Source organism: Sciurus carolinensis, chromosome 13 (genome assembly GCF_902686445.1).
Source record: "Sciurus carolinensis chromosome 13, mSciCar1.2, whole genome shotgun sequence".
NCBI classification, from domain to species: Eukaryota; Metazoa; Chordata; class Mammalia; order Rodentia; family Sciuridae; genus Sciurus; species Sciurus carolinensis.
In genome coordinates this window covers 42801005-42826159 of record NC_062225.1, presented here as the reverse complement: position 1 = coordinate 42826159, position 25155 = coordinate 42801005, and positions in this window count along the sequence as shown.

Sequence of the window (25155 nt, the reverse complement as noted above, 5' to 3'; positions counted from 1 at the left end):
CAAACAAGCATTAATCTCCCGCATTCTTTAAAAACCATCTTTATGAACACCATGTGGACTTCCATTGACTACCCTAAAGCTCAGTTCCCCTTCCCACTCTTCAATGAGATCACTAGTGATTCCAGGTGGCTACGCCCTAGGAATGGTTTTGGTTCCTCATGTTACTGGACCACGGAAGAAACCCTGACCCTGCTGATCACTCTCTCCTTCAAATGGTCTTCCCCTGGCCTCTGTGACACCAGACACTCCTGGATTCTTCCTCCCACTCTCTGAGCTCTCTTCTCAGTTTCTTTGACTGGGGTTTCCTCCTTGAAACCAAGTTTAATGTGAACTTTGCTCAAGTCTCAGTCCTGACTTTCCTCTCTCCTATTCTGGACTTTTCCATTGACCTCAAATACTCTTCCATTCTTGCATCTATTCCAGGAGGTAATGTTCCTAGAGCTCCTCCCTTGGTCATCTCTCTTCTCCTGGACCAAAGACCAAGTAAATGAACCTGACTAGGGAGGTTGGGGGAGGCTGCACAGATCTAGGGAGCCAAACTGGTCCACACATGTGGACCAGACCAGACCAGCCCCTGCCTCTGCTGAGGGGGCCTTCAACTGGGCTTGGAAGATTCAATTCAGAGGGGGAGGCTTTTAAAAGTCAAAGGGTGGCTGCAGGCTCCCAGCTCCTTTCCAGATCCACTTTATCAGCAATGAAGTTGATATAGTGACCCCTATACTTCTCATTCTGTTCTAACTCAGTGGAGGATAGATGGTTAGTACCTCTACCACCACCCTCAAAATCCTCCCGTGGCGCACAAAACAGGCACAAGGACTGGGCTTAGGGACTTCAGATATCTGCTGAGAGAAATATGATTTCAGGTATAGCTGGGGCAGGAGGTGCCTGCACTTTAATAAGCACAGGGCTTCCTTTAGCCTAGAGCATTTTAATAAGACTGGGGTCACAGGAGCATGGCAAACCAGGTCTTTGCAACCTCAGAGTACTTGGGCCACGTCGACTTTTGCAACTGATAAATCTAAGCAGGTGCACCCAAAATAGACACACTTAAAACAGGCAGAGTTTCCATGAACATATTCTTTAGGTATTCGTGATGGAATCATTTTTTGCTGTTACCACCGTATTTCTCAGGAAGGAAAACGTCAAAGGAAACTACACTCCATGGGGGTTGGAATGATGGTTTTCAAATCCTAACATATATAAGAATCACCTCGTGAATCTATTAAAATATCCTGGGCTCCTATTCCCTAATTCAGTGGGTCTGGGGTGAAGTATGAATTTGAATTTCTAACAAGTCACCAGGTGATGCTGATGCTATTAGTTTGAGGACCATTTGAGAAAACTGGGTAAGAGCATACTAGCACGTGAGTGAGGTTCTAGCCTTAGGTGCATTAAATCAACTGCCTCAATTTTTCTTCTTTATGTTATGATTAAACTGAATCCAGTTTTAGGCCCAAGGAGAGACTCATGTGTGGAATTAACTCCCTGACTCCATATGACTTACCTACAAAGTCCTAGAATTGTGCTCAATCTCTACCACATGAATCCAAGTCCTCTCTAGATTTGTTCCTCAAATCCAATCATAGTTTTGATCAGAGACTCTGATTTGGAGGATCAGTCACATAAAGTGGTAGATTTTTACCAGTGAACAGAAAGAGGAATAGGGACCCTTATTTTTATAGGTGGCAGATCATATTTTGGGGTACAATGAAAATATGAGTAAAATTAAAGACTAAGAAGGGAGAGGAAAAAGCCTATGCCAGGAATGTATTTTCTTTAGGAATTAAGAGGAGTTGGATTGGCTTAGAAACTTCGAACTTGGAGACAGAATAAGAGCAGATAAAGACAGAAAGATAAATAAAGGAGCTGGGTTGATAATGTGGGGAGGGAGTACAGCAAGGGAAATTTGGGGTTCAGCCAGGGACACATGTTGGTGTTCACAGTCAGAGTCTGTTCTGTTGGCTAGCAGTGGGCCTTACTCCTACTCCTATATGGAGAGAAGTGTTTCCTTAGGAGGAAAGTACTGTTGTTGTTGTTGTTGTTTGTTGTGCTGTTTGCAGTGGCTTGGATCAAACCCAAGACCTCATACATGCTAGGCAAGCACTCTACCACTGAGCTATACCTCTAGCTCCAGGAGAAAGGGTTTGATCCTGGTGGTCAAGCTAGTCCTATGTGAAAAGAGAAGGGAGATATGCCAGGACCTGACGACTCTCAAAGAAGGTATTAGAAACTCATTTGTTGTAGTTATTACTAGATCAGAAAGGCTGGGTGAAGTTCAGAGGGCTCTAATAAAGGCAGAAGAAATTTCAGAGAATAGACTGGAATAATCTGCACATCCTCTCCACGTGCAACAGGGAGTGCATTTCCAGGAAACCCTTGAGAAGTGCCCTCTTAAAAGGTCAGATGAGGAGTCAACAATAGGTTTAATTGGGGAATTACCCTTTAAAGACCATGACAGTTATGCCAGGTAGTCACACAATACTGGCCTAATTTGAGGCAGGATGTCTAGAAAGATGAGCATAGAACACTTCTGGTATTGCTAGTGAGTTTCTAGGTGGCTCCATTATCACAGGTAGGAAAACAGGTATGGCATAAGCCTTGAGGAAACACACCTGGGGAACCTTTGGGGGGGTTTTTCAGGGAAGGCTACAGTTGACCAGGCAGGACAGTGATAGAATCTAGGCCTGGTTCAATATTAGCCCAATAGAACAGCATCATCCAGAAAGGATAAAGGAGGACAAAATTTGTTTCAACAGTCATGTTTTGGTCAGGCTCAAAATTTTACTTCACAGTGTTCACTGTGGTGGACCCCACAGGAAAGAATCTAAGGTGTCTATCAGAAAAGCAATCATCTTAGCTAGAAAGCTAAGGGAAATAAAAAGGGAAAACACTAATCATTACAATAAACTGTGTGGACTGACATGTGATGAAGAAGGAAATGATAAGTTCAAGAAGCAAGGCAAAATGTTAGAAACTTGGTTGAGTTTTCAGAAAAGAGAAGTGGAACAACAGGGGCAAATAGATGATCAGAAGCAGGTTCTGCTTCCCTAAAAAACACAGGACATAAGGAAAGTTTTAATGCCAAGGCAGAGAAAGGCTTTGACCTGTGGATGGGCACATGACAGAGGTGTTTGTCCTCACCAGGACTCAGGAAAGATCCTTAGAACCACTATCAGGACAAACAGGTGCTAAGGGTCTTCCATGTGCCAGGTAGTATTCCAGGCCATGGGAATACAGCCATGAACAAACCAGAGGCCTCCTCCCTCCTGGAATATTATTCAATAGCAGCTCCCACTAATGAAAGTACTGTGAGTGATTCTCCAGATTAAAGAAGTGAGATGACTATTCCAGGAGATTGATGTCACAGGCCTAAGAAATTCTAGGCAAAACATGATGTTTGCAGAAACCCAAAAGAGGCAATAAATGTTCAGAGATTTTGCAAGTCATTACATTGGCAGCTTAAAAATCCTCCATCGTAGGAGTATTTACACAAAGGAAATTGGCAAATGCTGCAAATCACGACTGAAGAGTTTCAGTTTACCAGTATACCAACTGCAATGGTTGCTCACAAGAGGATGTGGGGCTGTACCCTTGACTTGACAAGGATATAGGGTGCTATGGTTTGAATATGTCCCCCCAATTTTCATGTGTTGGAAACTTAACCTCCAAAGTTATAAGTTACAGGTACTTGAGACTTGGGACTTTTAGGTGGTAATTGGGTCATGAGGATTCTGCCCTCATGAATGGATTAACCCAATCATAGATTAATGGATTGATGAGTTATTGCTGGAATGGATAAAGGTGAACACACTCTGGCATGCTTGTTCTGTCTCACCATGTAATTCCCTGTGCCACCTTGGGACTCTGCAGAGTGTCCCCACCAATAAGAAGATCCTTACCAAAAGTATCCCCTCGGACTGGGGTTGTGGTTCAGTGGTAGCATGCATGAGGCACTGGGTTTGATCCTCAGCACCACGTATAAATGAATAAAATAAAGGTATGATGTCCACCTACAACTAAAAAAAAAAAAAGTAGCCCCTCAACTTTGTGATTTGCCAGTTGAAGAATCATAAGAAATAAATTTCTCTGTAAGTTGTACAGTCTGTTATATTCAGTTATAGCAACAGAAAACAGACCAACAAATGGAAATTAAGGGATTTTAAATATACAGAATAGAGAAGCAAGAAGGCTTCAGTAAGTTCTGGAACACCACTGAAAATTTCTAAAGTTTGCAAGAGGATAGGAAGTTTTCAATTTCCAGGTGTAATATGGTAAATTTAGGCCATAATTAACCTCTTAATGAAAGACTTCTCCCAACACAGTATAAAGTTCACAGGTCAAGAACTGTGGAAAATGGATACAGATGATATCTATGTTTTCTTTTCTTTTATGTTTTTGTCTCTTTTCCTTCCTTCAGATACTGCTGGACTTCTGCTAGGGTCGTTAGCTGGTGAGGTGGACATTCATGTAATTTTTGTCTGTTCACCTAACCCTCTTCCCACTTCTTAAGAGTCTTAGTATAAGGCAGAGACTGCTGCCTTTTATGGAATCAGAAAATGTCACTCATTTTCCAACTTCCCCTGCGGTCATGTGATTGGAAGGCAGCCATGTGATCAAAGTTCAATTAGTGAGATGCACCCATCCTAGACTTTGAGACAGGAATCAGTGATGGGCAGACAAGGCCCAAATAGAACCTTTCATGATGGTGGGTCCACAGCTCAGGTGCCAACAGCAGTGTCTTCTCCAGACTAGTTTATAGGTCACACTACTCAAAGCCAGGGGTTTCAGTCTTCCCTGTAATTCCCCAGATACCCAATGGGATATGCATGAATTCCTTCTTTGCTTAACTCAGGTAGTGTTGGCTTGTGCAGCTTACAATCTAGAATCAGGACTAACACAACTGGTTTAACTGCTGTGGTGAACAGCAGATTTGCTCAAGCTTTTTAAGTTTCTTGGGCGTGAGGCTAGTGCTGGAATAATTATCTATGTCCTGTTAACCCTTTGGGCTCTAAAAGTGGAATATGCAGGAGAGTTTGGCTGCAACCACCAAAGGAACCTCACTCTTCTCAGGCACTGAGTGAGACCCCTCAACTGTGTCTAATCAGAGTGGGAGTTTGTGCAGGAGATAACTATGAACTATAATGCCTGTGGTCTTTACCTTACAAAAGTAAGAGAATTTAGTTTGGGAAGAATTCCTCATTGGGATATAATACTATATTTTATAACATCTAACATAGTGCCAAGAAGGGGGGAAAAAGGCCAAAAAAAAATTTTTTTTTGCCACCTAAAATGTTTATTTATTTATTTATTTATTGGTACCAGGCATTGAATTCAGGGGCACTCAACTACTGAACCACATCTCCAGTCATTTTTTGTATTTTAATCAGAGACAGGATCTCACTAAACTGCTTACTGCCTCACTGGTGCTGAGGCTGGCTTTGAACTCATGATCCTCCTGCCTCAGCCTCCTGAGCTGCTGGGATTACAGGCGTGTGCCACCACACCTGGCAACAAGATTTTTTTGGACTGGCAAGCTACAGATTTTTAATCTCATGTTGTTCTTCTACATACATGAGAAGGGAAATATAAGCAAAATAACATAAACTATTCTTAGAAGTTCTTTATATTAAAAATACAAACATTCTGAATCATCTTTTTTTCAAAATTGGAAAAAAGTTTTTATTGAATATCATTTTTCCTAAGAGAGAGTTCACACAAGTCTATGACATACTCTGAAGACAGATTTTTCTACATGAAACCTCAAGTTTGAATGGTATTCCAAAAAAGTATTTGTTAAGTTTTTTATTTTGAAATAGTTTTGAGGCAAATAAATTACAAAAATAGGACAGAGTTCTCTGTCAGTATTTCTTTCTCAGACGGTAAGGTGATTTATTCACTGGTCCCTTCAAATTGCAAATAGCTTCCCTTTATATTCTTAATCCCTTTTTTTTAGAAAATTGAGATATAATTCACATACCATAAAATTCACCCTTTTAAAGTGAAAACTTCAAAGGTTTTTAGTGTGTTCATAGAGTTGTACAACCATGACCACTACATATTCCAGAACATTTCTATCACCCCTCCAAAGAAACCCAGTATCCATTAGCTGACACTCCCCCTTCCACTCAGCCCCTGCATCCACTAATCTACTTTCTATGTCCGCAACAAACTCAGCTTTTAACTCAGAGTGGCCTGTGTGAACCTCAGATGGTGCCATCCTTTGTATCACCCATAGCACTGGTGACAAAGCATTTTACAACAGAGTGCTCTGCTGTCTGTAGGACTTTCTTTCATATTGCCGATACCCATCATGCAAGTTTTGATGCACATACATGGACAATGACAACTCTGTCAGAACTGTAGCCTGACTGAGGAGACTGGAAAATAAATCCCAATTTCAGAAAGGTTAAGATGTGAAGGGGAACAAAAACCTACATCTTAGAATCAAAGGAACACTCTGATGAAAGAAGGTTATTTGTGACATTTCCATTTTATGGGCATTGTATCATTATCAAACATCATATTGTCATACGTTTCTCTTATCATCTGATCCTGCTGCATATCTTCTGGTGAACCAGTTGGATAATACAGCTGAGGCAATGTGAGATTATGAAATAGGATAGTACTGAGTTTCCATCCCAGGGTGCAGTGAACATCGATAATTTAATTAAAGAATTGTTTGGTTCCTATTTCAGAGTTGTCTTGGAGCAAAGGCTCCAAGTTGAGTTTTTGATCCCTAAGTTCAGTATTTATTTTTCAGTTACCTCTGAACTCAGAAAATAAGGAGATTTATTCACTGGATCCCTTCAAATCACAATAACCACCCTTAGATTTATATCTCCAGTTCAGCCAGCCAGTAGTTGAAGGATGCACTCAAAGGAAGAGAGGATGGATGGTATAGGAAGCTGGGTGGAGGTGAGCTTCCTAAAGTCAGGGGCAGGGCAGCATCCTTACCTCAGAGATGCTCATTGCCAAAACAGCAGAATGACACCTCTTGCCCTCTCTCCCCTGCCCATCTTGGTTAGTTTCTGGTGGTCCATTTTCCACCCTTCTCTGTCCTGCTCTATACCCTGGGATGACTGCTGCAGATGCACTCCCTGGTTGGTACAGTCCTCTGACTTCTGGTGGGTTTGGTGGATAGGAGGGAGTTCAGAAGTAGGAGAAGTGAGTAGGTAGGGAATTTATCTCCCCTTCCCTATACCCCTCCTTCATCGGGGCTAGTGAGAGCCACAGTATGGACACTGGTTTCTTTCCTCTGCCTCCTTACTGTCAGGCAGTGTCTCCACCTTGTCTACAGTACTGGTAACAGCTTCCTCCCCTTGTTCCTACTAGAACCTCCCAGTACCTAGTTCCTGGATGCATTTACATCCCTTGTTGGTAGCTTTACCCTTGCCCACACCTTTGCAAATTATTCCTGTGCTAAACTATCTTCAATTATAGCTTTAAGTGCACCCTGTTTCCTGCTGGAATCCACCATCCTTCTGATAGGGGTGACTCACTGATGGCTTGGGTGCCTTTCCCTCCCTCTCTGGACCAGGGTTCCCTGCAGTAAGCACCCAGTTCTCTCTCGTACAAAATGCTCTTTGTTCCGAAATGGGCAGGGAGGTCTGCAATTTGCCGGGGGGCGGGGTGGGGGTGCGGGGTGGGGCTAATAGGTGAAATTCAGGAGAAAGATTAAAAAAGCGCAACTTTGTCTACAGAACAAAGCCACGTTCCACACAACCAGTTTGCCCAATAAAGAAGTTGAGTTTTTTTTTGTTTTTTTGCAGTGCTGGGGATTGAACCCAGCGTCTTACGCTTGTGAGACAGGCACTCTACCAACTGAGCTACATCCCCAGCCCTGCAAGTTGAGTTTTTGATCCCTAAGTTCAGTATTTATTTTTCAGTTACCTCTGAACTCAGAAAATAAAGAGATTTATTCACTGGATCCCTTCAAATCACAATAACCACCCTTAGATTTATATCTCCAGTTCAGCCAGCCATTTTGCCAATTCACTAGTTGCTCAGATTGAACATATCCATACCAAACTCATAATCTTCCTTTCTTCCTCCAAACCTGGGGCTATTCCAATGTTCCATATTTCATTCCACGGTTCCACTCTCCACCCAGGTGCTCAGGGCAGAAACCTGGAAGTCATTCTTAACGCTGTCTTCTTCACCTTTATATTCAGGAATTTTCCAATAATGTAGATCCTGTCTATGCAGAAGAGATCATTAATCTACTCTCTTCTCTCCATTATCATGGCTCAAACTTGTACAAGCCACCATCAACTCTTTCCTGGATAATTGTTATCACTTCAAGACATATGGCTTCACCTCACTTTTGCCCTGTACTCTGAGCCATTTGTTACTACTCAGCATCCAAGATTTTGTATATGTTTTAAAATCAAATCATGATATTCTCCTACATAGAAGCTATTAGGGCTCCTAATATTCTTAGGAAAAATTCCCAATGCTCAGCATGGTTTAAAAGGTCCCACAATATCTGACCCCAGCCTTTCTTTCCTACCTCATCAAGAACTAAACTGTTGGCACACATGGCATCCCAAATATACCGGTCTTCTCTCTGTTCCTTGAAAATGCTTTGCTCTGCTCCATCTTAGACCATTGAACATTTAGTTCCATCTGCCCAGAGTGATCCTTCAGGCCTCACAGCCCCAGTCCAGCCTTTTCATTCCATCCTTTCTTAATACTCTGACCGTTCTGCACTTGTCCATTGTGGGGTCCTCTCTGTCACATCCCGCGTGGAGGAGAAAAGGGTTAATGGCCAGAGGAGGATGTTGGCAGTTTTTCTATCTATTATTCAAAAAATTTATCTATTCAATGAACACACAAGAGCCAATACTCTTTATAAGAGGGGGTGTGCCAGGTCTGGCCTTACCAGCTCTAACCTCTTAAAACAACATGGAGTCGCCCCACTCTCCTTTATTTATAATATACAGGTAAAGGGGGTCAGGACCAGGAGGAGCATCTTCTGTGATGGACAGGATAGGGTGGAGTTAGGAAAGTCATTGTCTTAGGGGAAAATTTCAGAAGTAGACAGGGAACCACTCCCACGCAGTGCCACATGCTTCCCAGTAGTTCCTAGAAGCCAGACCTCTGCATCCCTTGGCTCAACCTAGTCCGATTCTGCTAAATAAGGACGGCTTCCCATCCATATAACCATATAACCCATCACAGTCATTTGTATAAGCATTTTCTCATTTTCTGCCTCTTTCCTAAACTCAAAGCTCCATCAGAGCAGGAGCTGTGACTACCTCATTCACTTCTAGGTCTGACAGCCTTGCACACACCTTGTTATGGAGGAGGGTTCAATACACATCTGTCCAATGAATGAAAGAATGATTTGGGGTCAATCATTTTGAACCTCAGTTTCTTCATTTGTTAAATGAGAAGAGGTGAAGTGCAGCTTCTTCCAACATGAACATTTTATATTTCTATAATGTAAAGCATTGCTTTGTGTTAAGCCACCAAACTTGAGGTACTTTGTTACAGAAGCCCCATGGAAATGAATGCATCGACCTTCAGGAATTTATTCCTCTAGAGAAGAGGTTGGCAAACTATGATCCACAAGACAAATACAGCCTGCTATTTGTTTTCATATGACCCATGAGCTAAGAATTTTTTTTAAGAAGGACATTTACAATCAATTTGATGATAGGGAATACTAACTTTGAATTTCAATTAAGCAAAATGTTATCTCCTAAAAAAAGAATTCCATTCTTCTCTTGGGAAGACCTACACAGTAAAAAAAATGGTACTCAATTATTATGGTATTTTTAATTTCATTAATTAACTACATGCACAAATTTATTCTTTCTTATTATATGAACTATATCTATACATAGTAGGCCATTCTGCTTCTTGGCCAACAAAGCCTAAAATTTTGTCTATCTCGCCTATTATAGGAAAAGTTCGCTGAATTCTGCTTTAGAGAAATTTCAGCATCACATTCTTATTTTACCAGGGAATTTCTAAGTATCATTGAAAACATATTAATTATGATAAAAAGGCTTAATTTTTATGTTTTCATCTAACATATACTTTTTCCCATATTACTTCTTTTATAACAGCTTTATTGAGCAAATTGTATGATACAGCGTTCACATTCCACACAACGTCCCCATTTTAGAGTGTAAAGCAATGGTTTTTGCTTTGTTCTATTTTGTTTCGTGTTTATGGTACTGGGGATTGAATTCACAGACATTCTTCCACTCTACTACCTGTCTCTTTTATTTTTTATTTTGAGACATGGTCTCGCTAATTTGCTCAGGCTGTCCTGGAACTTGGATTTTCCTGCTTCAGTCTCCCAATAGCTCAGGTTACAAGCATGAACCACCACACCCAGCAGGCAGTGGTTCTTAATACAGGTTGAATATTTCTTATCTGAAACTGTTGAGATCAGAAGTGTTTTGAATTTTGGATTTTTGTATTTGGGGACATATGCATAAACATAATGATACCTTGGGGATGGGACAAAAGTCTAAATATAAAATTCACTTGTTTTATGTGCATGTTCTATATATGGCCTAAAGGTAACTTTATAAAATATTTTTTCTGTCCCTCTGTTTTGACTGACCCATCACATGAGGCCAGATGTGAAATTTTCACTTGTAGCAACATGTCAATGCCCAGAAGTTTCATATTTTGAACTGTTTTGGATTTTGGATCTTCATATTAGGGATGCTATTCATATTAGGGATGCTAAACATATTAGGGATGTTTGCTTGGTTTTGCAACCATTATCACAATCAATTTTAGAGGATTTTCAGTATCCCATGAAATATCCTATATTCATGGTACTCATCAGTTCCTATGTCCCTCTAGCCCTAGGCAACCACTGATCTGCTTTCTGTCTTTATTAATTTTTCCTACTCTGAACATTTCAAGTGCATTTTCCATGTTACTTTTTTGCATTTACTTTTGTTGATCTTGAAATTTTTCTAATGTTTTTTCAACACCTTAAAACAAGAACAGGAAGAATATGAGAAATGCAAGCCTTAGGAGTCTTTGACTTCTCTGACATCCATCTTTACCATCCTACAATTTAGCCCACAGATATGGTGTAACTGGCTATGTTTCCCTTTCAGAAATGTTAAATGACCAAATATCCTAAGGCCAGCAAACTGGTCCCCTGTTCACACAAGTCTTAAACCTTCCAGTTTGGGGTTTTTTGAGTTTCCATCATATGACATGTCAGGAATCAGCCCTCATCTATTTGTTCCAGTTATCCATTGCTGCATAACGACCCCCTCCCCAAGCATGTTGGTTTAAAACAACAGTCCTTTTATGATATCTTGTGATTTCTGTGGGTCAAGAATTCAGGAAGAGTTGTAGTAGGTGGTTCTGGCTTAGGATCTCTTATGCAGTTGTAGTCAACCAGTGGTGGGAAATGGAAAAGCAAGCACTGGGAAAGCTTGGGATGACTAGGCAACTCTTTTTCTGTGTGAGAACCTCTCCACATGGTCTGTCTACATGGGTTAGTTGTGCTTCCTCACAGCATGGTGGTCTCAGGGTAGTAATGCTTCTTACACAGTAGCTCAAGGCTCAAAGGCAGGGTCCAGACAACCAGGGAAAATCTGTACCACCTTTTATAACCTGACCTGGAAAACCACATAGCATCACTTCTGCCATTATCTACTGATCAGTTATTATAGTTTTTCCCAGATGCAAAGAGAGGAGCCACAGAATTCACCTCTTCATAGGAGGATATTCAAGGATTTTCAGAAATGTTTTAAAACTCTCCCTACCTGTGCAGACCATATCCTTTGACTCGTGTAATAATTACTAGAGTGAAAAACATTATTTACTTCCTTTGTTTGTTTTCTCCCTCTCTCATGATCCCCTTTAAATGTTTACAAATTGGAGATTTCAGTTCTGAATATTGTTTGGTATTTATATGTTCTGTAGATAGAACACTTTTTGCACTAGGCGCAAATATTTCTGGTTGCTCTGTTCTACTCAGCCTACTTCCTGTTTGGTTGACTTTTATTTCCTGTACTCTGTGAAGGGGATTTGTCAAAGTTATAAACTTTCATCATGACCCAAGCATTATGTTCCATTTATAAATCTGCCAGTAGTCTTGAGCAACAACAGGCATGCAGTAACTGTTAAGTATAATGGAGGAAGTGACCATTAAAATTCTATGCCTTAATATTGATAAAACTAAATGGTCAGTTTACAATAATACATATTTTAGTGAACACCATTTTCCAAGAGTTCAGATCTCAATCAGAATCACCTTCTCATGGTAAACTGCTCTGGGCCATTGGTTGGACCATTGAAAATCCAGCCCCCAAGGTCTTATTTCCAAGTGGTTATAGGCCTGGCTAGGAGTTTTAGGGATAGTTCTGTTCTGTATCTCTTAAGTTGTTTGGGGATACAAATAGCAGGAATCTCACCGGGATTAAATCATATGGAAATATTTATTATCACATGTAACAAGAAGTCTCAGGTGGAATGGTCCCAATTCAGCAGCTAACTGTGACCCTCAAAAACTTAGATTCCTTCTAGATCTTTCTGCTCTATAGTCATCAGCATGTGGGTTTTATTTTTAACTCATGATCTTAAAATTGCATCTATAGTTTACTTGTCACATGCAGACACAACAAAGTCCAATGAATTACTGGTTGTTTTTTTTTAATGAGTGAAAATAAACTCTTAGTCTGTGCTATTATAACAATATCTGAGACAAGGTTTAAAATATCTGAACAGAAATTTATTTTCTTACAGTTCTAGAGGCTGGCATCTGGTGAGGGTCATTTTGCTGCATTACCATATGGCAGAAGCTAAAAGGGCAAATGTGTAAGAGATCTCCCCCTTCAACCTCAAACCCTTTTGAAAGTGCTCTAATCTCATCCATGAGAGTTTCACCCCATGACTTTATCACTTCTTAAAGACCCCCACCTCTTAATATTATCTTAAATTAGATTTCCAATACATGAACTTGGGGAACACATTCAAATCATTAAAAAAAAACCTATTCTAGAAACTCTGCAGCAAATTTCACTTCATGTTACATTGGTCAGAACTGTATCATTTGTCCACTCCTAAACCAACCTCTAGCTCAAGAATGATTGTCTTACAGAAATACCTGGTATTTGTAGCAGGACAAATTACTCAAACAAAATCAAGCTTCTGTTTAAAAAAAAAAATGAAGGGAGAAAGAATAATAAGGCGTCAAAAGATTTAGATTTACTCCAATGTAAAGGGAGAAATTCCTCACTTCTGGAATTTCTACATCACCAAATGGTACCTCAGTCAAATACAACTGCTCAAAGAAGAAATCCAAAAGTTCTCTTTACCTTGTCTCCCAAGTACCTATTCCTCAAAACAACCCTCTTAATTCAAGTAATTTAATCTTCTCTCCCCTTCATTATTACAACTATTTTCCCTACTAGTCCCACCTGTCTCTAGTCTTCCCCTTTCCCCAGTCCATGTTCCACATTGTTGAGAGGGTGACCCTTCTGTCATGAATTTTCAGGTTGTTCTCCCTAGGGTCAGATCCTGGGAAAATGGAATTAAGTGTCACTATGATTGCCCTCCTTCCTCCAGTATGAGTTAATTATATGGGCAATAGTGATTTATGGTTACAGACGTGTGAAAGAGTCCTGGTGCAAGAAGCATTCAAGAGACAGATGGGATTTAGACCCTGTCTCAAAATAAAAAATAAAAAGGATTGGGGATGTGACTCAGTGGTTAACTGACCCTGGGTTCAATCCCTGGTTCCAAAAAAGATGTATTCAAAAATATACCTGTAATATGAAAGTATAATTTACACTATCACTTTAAATGCAGCACCAACTTAAAAATAAAGGTTATATGTTTAATGTGGAAATGAAAATGTTTCATCTGGAATATCCAAAATTAGGTTTAATATATTCTATAGCTCAGAGTTCTTGATAGTTTTCTTTGAATATTATTCTTAGATGAAAGTTATGCTTGTCTTCAATTTCAGTTGTTAGATATCTAAATATAGGCCTTTCTTTTATAGGCAATAACAGAAAATTTAACCTTCTGTTCATCACTTCCTATTTTTTTTCAATTTTCCTAGTTCTCCGTCACACAAAATCTTTAACCTGTTTAGGACACACAAGCCTTGGGAACAATTCCCAGTTTCTTTGGGTATCCATTCACCAGGCAACTTCCTTCCTCATAGAGCTTAGTATGAAATCCATGTGGCAACACGGCAAAAATTACAAAGCATCAATTAGAGAAAAAAAACGGGCAACCAAATTTTACATATACATATACTCACGAGTGTAGCTAAGTAAAATAAGTAATAAGTTACATGAGGATATACTCTAAATCATTACTGTTTAATAGTTTTGGCACAGAGATAGAGGTGAGGTCACTTTAGTTGACCTATTTGACTCATGTTCTCTGCTTTAATATTTTACCAGGATCAAGTAAGAGCAGAAGAAATAAATCAAGGTCTGCAGACGAAAAACTTCTGGAAGGAAATACATAAACCCACACTCGTGCGTGCATATAGATGATATCTGTATTAGAGAGGTAAAAATATAGATGACTTTTTTCTAGCCTTCTTCATGTTTTACATGTATATTTTTAAGGTTTAATTTTAAAATAAATGGCAATGTCAGCAAAAAAAGAATTATTCTAAATATTATTGAAGAACTTGGTAACCAGTTGGCCCAATTCACTTTCATGACATTTAATCAATGATTTTAGTCCTCGTCTTAATATAGTTGCTATTACACTTTCTGCAGGAATAATCATTGCTTTGGGCAAGAGTTGAGGCTTATATCTCTTATTTTCTATTTTATTGTATTTTTTGTAGTGCTGGGGATCTAACTCAGTGCCTCCCACATGCTAGGCAAGTGCTTTAACACTGAACTACATCCCAGCCCATGCTCTTTAAAAAACTTTGTTTATACTTAGTAATATCTAATATTCAATGTTGACACATTATTACTCAGATCAATAATGGTGTGATTCAATGTGTAATAATTTATATTTCATTAAACACTGTATCAGGACACTGTACTAATCACTCAAGGAATAAAGAGTGGATAAAATACACCCAATGCATTTCCTTTAAAATGTAAAAGTTTTGAAGCCAAACCTGGTACCTCACACCTATAATCCCAGCTACTCAGGAGACTGAAGTAGAAGGATCACAAGTTCAAGGCTGGCCTGGGCAACTGAGTGAGATTCTATCTCAAAATAAAAACAAAATTTTAAAAAATGATTGGGGATGTAGCTCTTTGGTAGAGCGTCCCTGGTTCGATCCCTAGTAGCAGGTGCGTGGGGAGGTAAAAGCTTTAAATTTTACTGTTCCTACAAAAGTGTTGAGTTAAGAACTTTAGAGAAACAACCCTGAGAGTCTTAAAAGATATAGTATTTATCAATGACACCAAGTCTCATATGTTCTCTTTTTTATAAGATTATGACTACTATCTTCTGACAAATGATTAATATCCAGAATATACAAAGAGCTCAAAAAACTTTACACCAAAAAATCAAATAATCCAATTAGAAATGGGCAAATGATCTAAACAGACCCTTCTCAAAAGAATAAACACAAATGGTCAACAAGTATATGAAAAAAATGTCCAGCATCATTAGCAATTAGGGAAATGCAAATCAAAAATACACTGAGATTTCACTTCACACCAGTCAGAACAGCAATCATCAAGAATGCAAATAATAATAAATGCTGGAGATGAGGTAAAGAAATAGGAACACTTTTACACTTTTGGTGAGACTGTAAATTAGTACAACCACTATGGAAATCAGTTTGGAGACCTCTAAGGACTAGGCATGGAACCACCATATGACCCAGCTATATCATTTCTTAGCAATCACCCTGAAATCCATCAACAAATGAATGGATAAAGAAAATGTGGTATATATACACATGAAATTTTATTCAACTATAAATATAAGTGAAATTGTAGGATTTGCAGGAAAATGGACAGAACTAGAAACCATCATGTTAAGTGAAATAAGTCAAACTCAGAAGGTTACAGTCTTATGTTTTCTCTAATATAGAGAGGGAAAAGGAAGACAAACATGGGGATAGATCTGCTAAAAATCAAAGGGAGATCAGTAGAAAAAAGGGACAAAGGGGTAGGAGGCAGGATGGGAAGGGGAAAATGCTGGGAGTGATATTGGTCAAATTATATTGTTATATTGTATGCGTGTGTGAATATGTAACAATAAATCCCATAAATATGTACAACTATAAGGCATAAATAAAAATGTGGAAAGAAAAGATTACTACTGTTAGTTAGCTAACAAATAATTTTATTTTGCTTTGTGTTATAGGTCATATTTTGAAATGCAATTGTGAAATAATGGAAACAGATCCAAGAGTCTGGAGGTCTGGTTTCAGATTCCACTCAGCAACTATCTGTATAGACATGGACAGAGTACCTAAAATCTTCGGTGCTTGTGTCCTCAAGTGTGAAGTGAGAGTGGGACTAAGTGATTTACAGAGTTTTTTCCAATCTAAACCTTCAATTATCTTCTTTTGACACATATTAGAGACATCATATGACTTAAAGGTGATAATGACTTTATTACCCATTCTGAAAATGCTAATTCTAAATCTGAACAAGTAATTATTGGATCTTGTGCTTGGGAAACATCAGATATCACCACTGTTACAGAAATCAAGTTAGTGTACTGTGTCATACTTCCAAGAAGTTCTGTGTATGCAAAACTAGGATATAATTCTATGGGGCCTACAGTTTTTAAACATACCAAAAAGAGAGAAGCTGTTTAAGAATGAATATTCTATGACTATGTTTTGAAGCTCTCTAAACTAAGATTTCATTTCTCTGGGAGTTCACTAACCTTATGTTTCAGTTCCTCATAAAATGGGTGAGTCGGGCAGGTTTCTTTAGAGCTCTTCTTATTTTAGGGACTGTCCCGTCCCCCTAGTTTGCTTTAAAAATGGCAGCACACACACTCATGTTGGATGGTAAGGTGAAATGACAAAATAGTTGACAGGATCTGCCTCTGGGGCCACACTGCAAATTATTCATGAATTTTTGAAGTTAGTCTATATAGTTTCATTTTCTTGACAGGAATTCCTGCTGTATCAGCAGCATTTCAGATTAGAAACCTGGAATTTGTCTTTGATTCCTAGTTCTTCTTAATTCCCTAAATCCAGTTACCAAGGCCTGTAATATTTCTGTGATATTTCTTGAAAGTTTTCCTTCCCATTTTATTTTTACTTCATTTTCACACTCCATATCCTGGTCTATTTGAGGCTCACATTTGCAAAGACCTCTTAGAGGAGATTTTGTCTGGTACTGGTCTCATTTTCCTCAAACAGCCTCCATTACAGCTCTCCCTAGTTTAAGAACTCGCTATTTTTTTCTCCATTGCCTATGAGATAAACCAAACTACTCCTCCTGGCATTCTGACCCCTCCACTACCAAATTATGTCCCTCTATTTCTTATGAATATTCACATTAGTTAATTAATATTAGCTACTATAACAAATACAATGACTCAAAAAAGATAATTCATTTCTTAATTATCTGTGTTCAGGCTGATTCATGAGACTCAGGTTCCTTCCATCTTGTTTCTTAGCCATAAACTCTAGAATATTATCCTCAACAGTAGAGTTGAATATGGATCATGGGACATTTTTTAGCCTGCAGCAAGGCGAAAAATAAATAGGCCCACAGGCTCTGTCAGGATGTGGGTGGGGGTGCAGCATGTCTCTACTTGAGGGAAACTGGGAGACAGAGGGCAGTTGAGCATCCATCTGTCAGGCTACAATTAATACAGGAAAAGAAGAGAAGTGAGCTGGAGTTGTGTGTCACATGCTGTCTGCTCTGATTGTCCTGGTCTCTCTGACATTCATTTTCTATTTTTCTCTTTCCTCTCCTTCTCTCCATTTAAACAAATGGCAGCCACCCTGCTTAAGTATAACCTCCTTCAGCTAGCATTGCAGCTATTTTCAAAAAATACTTGTGTGCTCAAGAAAGTGGAAATGGTTCCAGGAAAGCAAAAAGGTCCTGAATTCCCATTCTTTTTTATTGGGGGGGGGGGTGCTAGGGATTGAACCCAGGGCCTTGTGCTTATAAGGCAAGCACTCTACCGGCTGAGCTATCTCCCCAGTCCCCTGAATCTCCCTTCTTTATGAAGTACCTACCTCCCTTCTCCTACTTTTGTCTTTTACAATCTCTTAAATTCATGGAAGCAAACATGAAATACAATATTCAGGTAGCAAGTAAGTAAACAGGAGAGTAGGAATAGGGTTGGTCAATAGCACAAATCTGCTAGTGATGTCTGAGTCTGGCTCCTGCAGTTATTTGTCCTGAGTAGTAGAGGGAATACTACAACCAGTTGGGCAATACTTTTAATACTCCATTTATTACTGGGGTGTAATCCTAATAAAGGTTTTTTTTTTTTTTTCTTAAATAAGAAACTCATGGCCTAAACTGATGTAAAATATCTGCATAAACTGAATAACAAAGTTAACCCAGATGAAGAGTGCATGAAAGAGATAATTTGTCAATGTTCATCTACAATTCTTTGAGGCAGAGACACATTGAAACTGATGAAAAAAGGATGAATTATTAGTGAAATGCAAGAATAACTACCTCTATATGCTGAAGTATTTAGGAGACAGTGTCCCAGTGTCTCCAATTTATTTTTAAATATATATTTAAAAATCAAAGAGGTGAATTTGGTGGACAGAGAGTTGGAAAAATGACTAAGTAGGTGACTAAGGTAAGTGTGGTAAATATTATTAGTAGAATCTAGTTGGTAGATCCACAGATGTTCCCAGGAAAATTCTATCAATTTGGTTGGATGTTTGAAAATGCTTGTAATGAAAAAGAAAACCCTGCTAACATTTTTGAAGACTTTTCATGTGTTGGGCGCTTTACAATTGTTATCTCATTCAGTCTTCACAAGCCTGTGAAGTAGGTATTATATTATTACCCCAAGTTTACAGATGTGCAAACAGGCCTAGAGAAAGTAGGTGATTTTCATACAGTAATGTCTCACAGTTAATAATCTCAGCTGAGCTGGGATTCAAAGCAAGGTGTGTTTGTAAAACCCTTAGTCATGGGCCACAGGGATAATTCAACAGACTTTTTTTCACAACCTCCATTAAATTATTCAAGACTCTCTTACTGTGCCTGACTACTTATTCACAAAACAACTTGCACCTAAAAAGGGTGCCCAGGCCTAGAGGATAAACTATATGTTCTGCTCACACACACACACAAAAGGCTTCAAACATCAAAGCTGTGCTTGATTCTCAACTGGTAATGAAAGATAGATGTCATCTGGGTGGGATGTCAGGAAGGGTGCCATTTCTCTGCTCTGCTGTCCATTTGGACTCCTTGATAGGCTATGATTAACCTGGGGCGCCCCCATCACCTCCAAGTACTTTTCCTAACCTCACCTAATATCCACTATATTCTCTGGCCCTTCTCTTTTATTTCCCATTACCCTGATTTCCACTTGTGTTTTAAATTTTTCTTCTGTGTTATCTAGTTATTAGAGTGGCAAAAAATATACTCAATAGTATTATTAAAATTCTCAACCACTAATAGAATTTTTTGCTTTTGTTTGTCCAAAAGTAACAGTAATAAAATGCGTAGCAATGCTGCTGCTACAATTTTTATGGCCTTAAAACATAAATATACTAAACGAATAGCTCTACATATAAAGCTTCTTAAGGGTAAATGGGTCTCTGTTGAGATACTTTAGTATGATAAGTTGAGTGTCATGGCTATAGTCTAAAGCAAAACTTGTCAAGGTGAATTCTGAAGGATAGAACTCCTAGAGTAGTCAAAGAAAAAAATGTAGTGTTTTAATCAACATTTGCATCGCTGTGACCAAAATAGCTGACAGGAACAATTTAGAGGAGGGGTTCAAGGTTTCAGAGGTCTCAGTCCATAGACTGCTGACTCCATTGCTCTGGACCCCAGGGGAGGCAGCACTTCATGGGGGAAGGGCATGCCAGAGGCAATTTGCTCCCTCATGACAGAATGGAAGCACAGAGAGAAGAGGGTAGGAGGGGGGCCCCAGGGAAGATGCACCCTTCTATGGCATGCCCCAGTGACCCACCTCCTGCAGCCATGCCCACCTGCCTACAGTTACAATGCAGTCCATTCAAACTAGGATGGAATGATTCAGTTATAGCCCTCATAATCTAATCATTTTACTTCTGACTATTCCTGTATTAACAGGAGCTTTTGGACACCTCATATCCAATCCATAAATGTAGATTCTAGGATCAGTCCCTTAGATCTAATTCAGAATTCCTGAGAGAGGGGCCAAGAAATCTGCAATCCCAACAAGTTCCCAAAATGATCACCAAAACTTAAGAACCACTGTTTCAAAACCTGGGAATATTTTGGAAATCTGTGACCAAATTGGTTGTCACAATAATTTGGGGGCACCACTGAAATTTACAGCTGGGGTGGTAAGGGATACAAGATGCCCTGCAAGGGATAATTCAGCAGAGTCAAGAACTGTCCCATTCTCACGACTTTCCCATTCATCTAGGTAAAAAGCCTTTTATGATAATACAAGCCTGGAATAATACAATTCCCTTTTATAAATAAACATGACATATTTTTGCGTGTGGGTTTAATATAGACTGAATTTCCTAGGAATGTAAATGCTGCACGAAGTGAAGGAAGAAATTTTTTCAAAAAAAAATTTTTAAAGAGGAAAAAATCACAACTTTGACAGATCACCAATACAACACAATAGTATCATCTGGCAAATACATCACAATTATTCTATATGTAGATATAAACGTCTGACAACCTCATTATGTTTTTTAATGTAGTCATACCCAAGCATTTACATATTGAAGGCAATGTTGTCTTTTATAATGCTTTCTTTTTATTTCTTCTTCTTCTTTTTGTACCAGGGATTGAACACAGCGGTGTTCAACTACTGAGCCACATCTCCAGCCACTAAGCCACATCTCTAGCCTTTTTTATTTTATTTTTTATTTTGAGACAGGGTCTCATTAAGTTGCTTAGGGCCTCACTAAGTTGCTGAGGCTGACTTTAAACTCTCAATTCTCCTGCCTACGTTTACAGGCATGTGACACCACACCCAGCTTTATTTCTTCTTGACATTGCTATTAGAGTACTATTCTTATTTATTTGAAAACATACACATAGGTCAGGCATGGTTGCTCATGCCTGTAATCCCAGAGACTTGGGAGGCTAAGGCAGGAGGATCATGAGTCCAAAGCCAGCCTCAGCAAAAAGTGAGGCACTAAGCAACTCAAGGAGACCCTGTCTCTAAATTTAAAAATATTAAATAGTACTCCGGATGTGGCTCAGTGACGGAGTGCCCCTGAGTTCAATCCCTGATACCCTGCCCCTCAAAAAGAAAATATACATGTAAGGTAGGTTACATCTGTGAATTTCATTTCAGGTTAACTAAATGATATGTTACACACATGTTATAAAACAGTGGGCACAGAACTGATAAGGTAGAGAACCACTGCTTTTTTTTTTTTCAAAAAAAATTTTTTTAGTTGTAAATTGACATAATACCTTTATTTATTTATTTTTATGTGGTGCTGAGGATCAAACCCAGTGTTTCACAGGTGCTAGGCAAGCACTCTACCACTGAGCTACAACCCCAGCCCCAAACCACTGCTTTTGATACTAAGGAATATGTGTTAAACAAATAAATTTATTTTTTTAGTAATGCAGCAATCGAGAAGTCACTATCTTCAAGAAACTAAAAAAAATGGACTAGCAAATGGTTGCTTTCTGGATCTATGATCCCAGAAAAATATGAGAAATTGAGAGTGAGAGATAAAAAATGAAATTGCCCCAAGAGAAGACATGCCTGTCATTAAACTGAATAGATGTTACATAAAGTTTCAGAAGAAAGTCAGATATTACAGTCCTCCCTAAGCTCAGAAGAGTCATCCAAATGCAAGGTGTACAGTATACCAGACACTAAAGATCAGACATGGTAGAACATTAATAACCCAACCAGCCCTAAGGAACAAAGGTATTGATCTCTTGTCAGGTTAAGTTTTTCAACCAATATTGAGCACCTGCTATGTGCCAGCCACTGGGAATAAGAGTACCCCATCTTTCAAGGATTTTAGTAGTTTAGTTTAGTAGGTGAGCCAGGGACGGGGTCAGCTATCCACAATGTAGTGTGGTAAGCAGGAAGATCGACAATATGCCGGCTATTATGTGGCACAGAGAAGGAGCCGTTGTCCTAGTCAGGGCAATCTATTCAGGTTTCCTGTGAGTTGACTCTTAAAGGATGAATGGGAATGAACCTAGGGAAGAAGTGTGTGTTAGGGAGTTGGAAAAATGTAGGTAGGGATCTGTGCCTCAAGGTGAGTGACTCTAGTCTTAAAAATCTTTCCACACTTTAAAAAAATTTTTTTAAATCTTTATATACTAGTAGAGCTCAGTTAAGTCTTAAATACATGCAACCCATGTCAAAGACATAGCAGACTCTAGTTAAAACAATGAAGACAGACTATTCAGCAACAACTATTTTAGGAAAGAGAGCCAAGTTGAGTTCAACCTTGATTTGTGCAGAGGTGACTAGGCATTTTAAATGGAGAATTAGGGAGCAGGGATGGGTACCAAGCAGTCAGGAGAGTAGAAATTTACCAATGCGGTTAGGGGATTTAGTCAATGTCATTGGGCCAACTGGGTTCGTAGGCTCCTACCCTCCCTTAGAGACAAGGAAACTGGGTCCTGTTTTAGGTGTTGGCAGGAGCAAACTACTTTCTTCTGGTAGCCTTGGGCTTTCCTGGAAAGGAACTTCAGAGGGCCTAAATCATGATCCTAGGGGCATGGTGCTTAGTTGTGAGAAACGATTCCAGTGTTCTTTGTGTCTCTTAGAGGGATGGGTGCAGTGTTGTGTCTCTTAGAGGAATGGGTGTGAGGTGAAATCATTTGTGTTCAGAGCCTGCAGTTGTTTAGGCCAAGGCTGAGGCATAGCTGAGAAGAGGGTTTAGACAAGTCAGACCATTTTGGTCAATGATATTCTTTGTAATTCATCACCCAGATCAAGAAATAGAACATTTCCAGCAACCAAGAGGTACTCACTATTCTGATCTCCCTTACAGAATAAGTTATATCTGGTTTTGAATTGTTATAAGCGAATTCATACAGTATGTACCCTTTTGTATATAGTTTTCTCACTCTATATTTACAAAGACACATATGGTTGTGTGGCAATAGTACGTTTTCATTATTGGTGAGAAATCAATAAAATTATGACATTTACAGGTAAATGAATGAAGTTGGAGAATATCTTGTTAAGTGAAATAAACCAATCCCAATATTCTTTTTCCTCTTTTGGCAGATATAAGCAATTATTTATATTGAATATATACCCAAAAGTAGTATGCTGGGTCATAGGTCATGTGTATTTTAGTTTTAGTAAGTAGTACCAGTTTTTGAAGATTTTTATGTTCCAAATTATACAACCACAAACAAATTTAAGATTTCCATTTATTCCACATCCTAATCAACACTCTATATTGTCCTTTTGAATTTAACCAACTCTTGAGGGAGTAGTGGCACTATCTCCTTGTGGTTTTTATATACATTTTCCTGATAACTAGTAATGCTGAATGCCTTTATAAATGCTTATTAGTTATTTGGCTATTCCTCCTTGAAAAGCACCAGTTTGTCTATTGCCTATTTTAAAAAACTAAATCATCTACCTTTTTCTTATTGACCCATAGACATTCTTTATGTATCCTAGATATGAGTGTATCAGTTAGGTCCTCTGGGAAGCAGATAACACTAAGAAATTAATAGCATAAGAAATTTATCTATAAAAGATAAAGGGTAAAGAAAGAAAGAAAGAACAGGGAAACTGTTGAGATGCAGGTCTGACACCAGTGGCAAGCAATTGGGAAAAACAGAGAATTGAGTAGAAAGAACATCAGACTGGAGTACATATCTGAGAGAGTCTTAGTCAGTCCAATGGGGAGCTCTGACATAAACATTGCACATAGAGAAGTCGTATGTTGGCTGGAGATAGTGAGCCCTTGTGCTCTAAGGAAGTGTGTGACTTTGGCTTGAAAGCTGAGGCAGGTCCTCTCTAGAAGAGATCTAAGCAGAGTACCCTCATGGATGCCACAGATGTCTTATCAGACATCTGTATTATAAGTATTCTTCTCCCAGTATGTGACTGCCTTTTCATTATATTAGGGGCATTTTTACCTAATTAAGTACAATTTATCTTTTCTGTGGTTGTGTTTTCTTTTTGCACAATGTTCAAGAACTCTTTGCCTATCCCAAGGTATGTTTTCTTCTAGAAGTTTTATTATTTTACTTTCACATTGAGGCCCGTAATCCTTTTAAAATAACTTTTGAGGTATGGTGTGAGGTTGGGGTCAAATTTCATTCTTTTCCATATAGATATCAAATTTGTCCCAGAAATAGTTCTTCAAAAGATGTCTTCTCCACCCCCCACCCATTATTGCAATGGAGACTGTTGTAAGCAAGTGACTGTATGTGTATGGGTCTGTTTCTGCAATCTCTAACTCAGTCCATTGTTCTATTTGTATAACTTTGTGACAATATCACACAATCTCAATTTTTGTAGTTTTAGAACATATTTGGATGTCTGGTAGTATAATTCTTGGCTTTATTCTTCAATATTTCCAGGCTATTTTAGGACATTTGCATTTCTAAATACACTTAATAATCACTTCCTTAGTTTTCAATAAATAATACACTGATTTCAATTGGAATTCATTAGATCAACAGATTAGTTTGGGGAGAACAGATGATTTAATAATATTAAATCCTTTGATACACAAGCATGGCATGTTTCTGGGAAGAAGCATTCTAGGAAAAGGCAGAGAGACAAGAATAGGCCTGCTTTTTATAGATATGAGGAGCTATGAAGCAGTTCAGCAAGAGGTAAAGTGCAAAGTGTGGAGTGCAAAAGAGAAGGCTGAGGAAAGGTAGTGACCAAACTGGGGGAATAATTTGTAGCTCATGTGCAATTGAACTAGGAGCAACTGATGGTTTTACGGCATAAAAAGTGGTACAGCCTGAAGCATTCATAAAGATGACTCAAGCAGCAATAGGTCTTAATGGTTTCTAAAGGGGACAAAAGTATAGATAGGTATAATAGTTAGGAGACCATTCTAGTAGTTTATATGAAATATGACGAAGATTTGACCAAGGC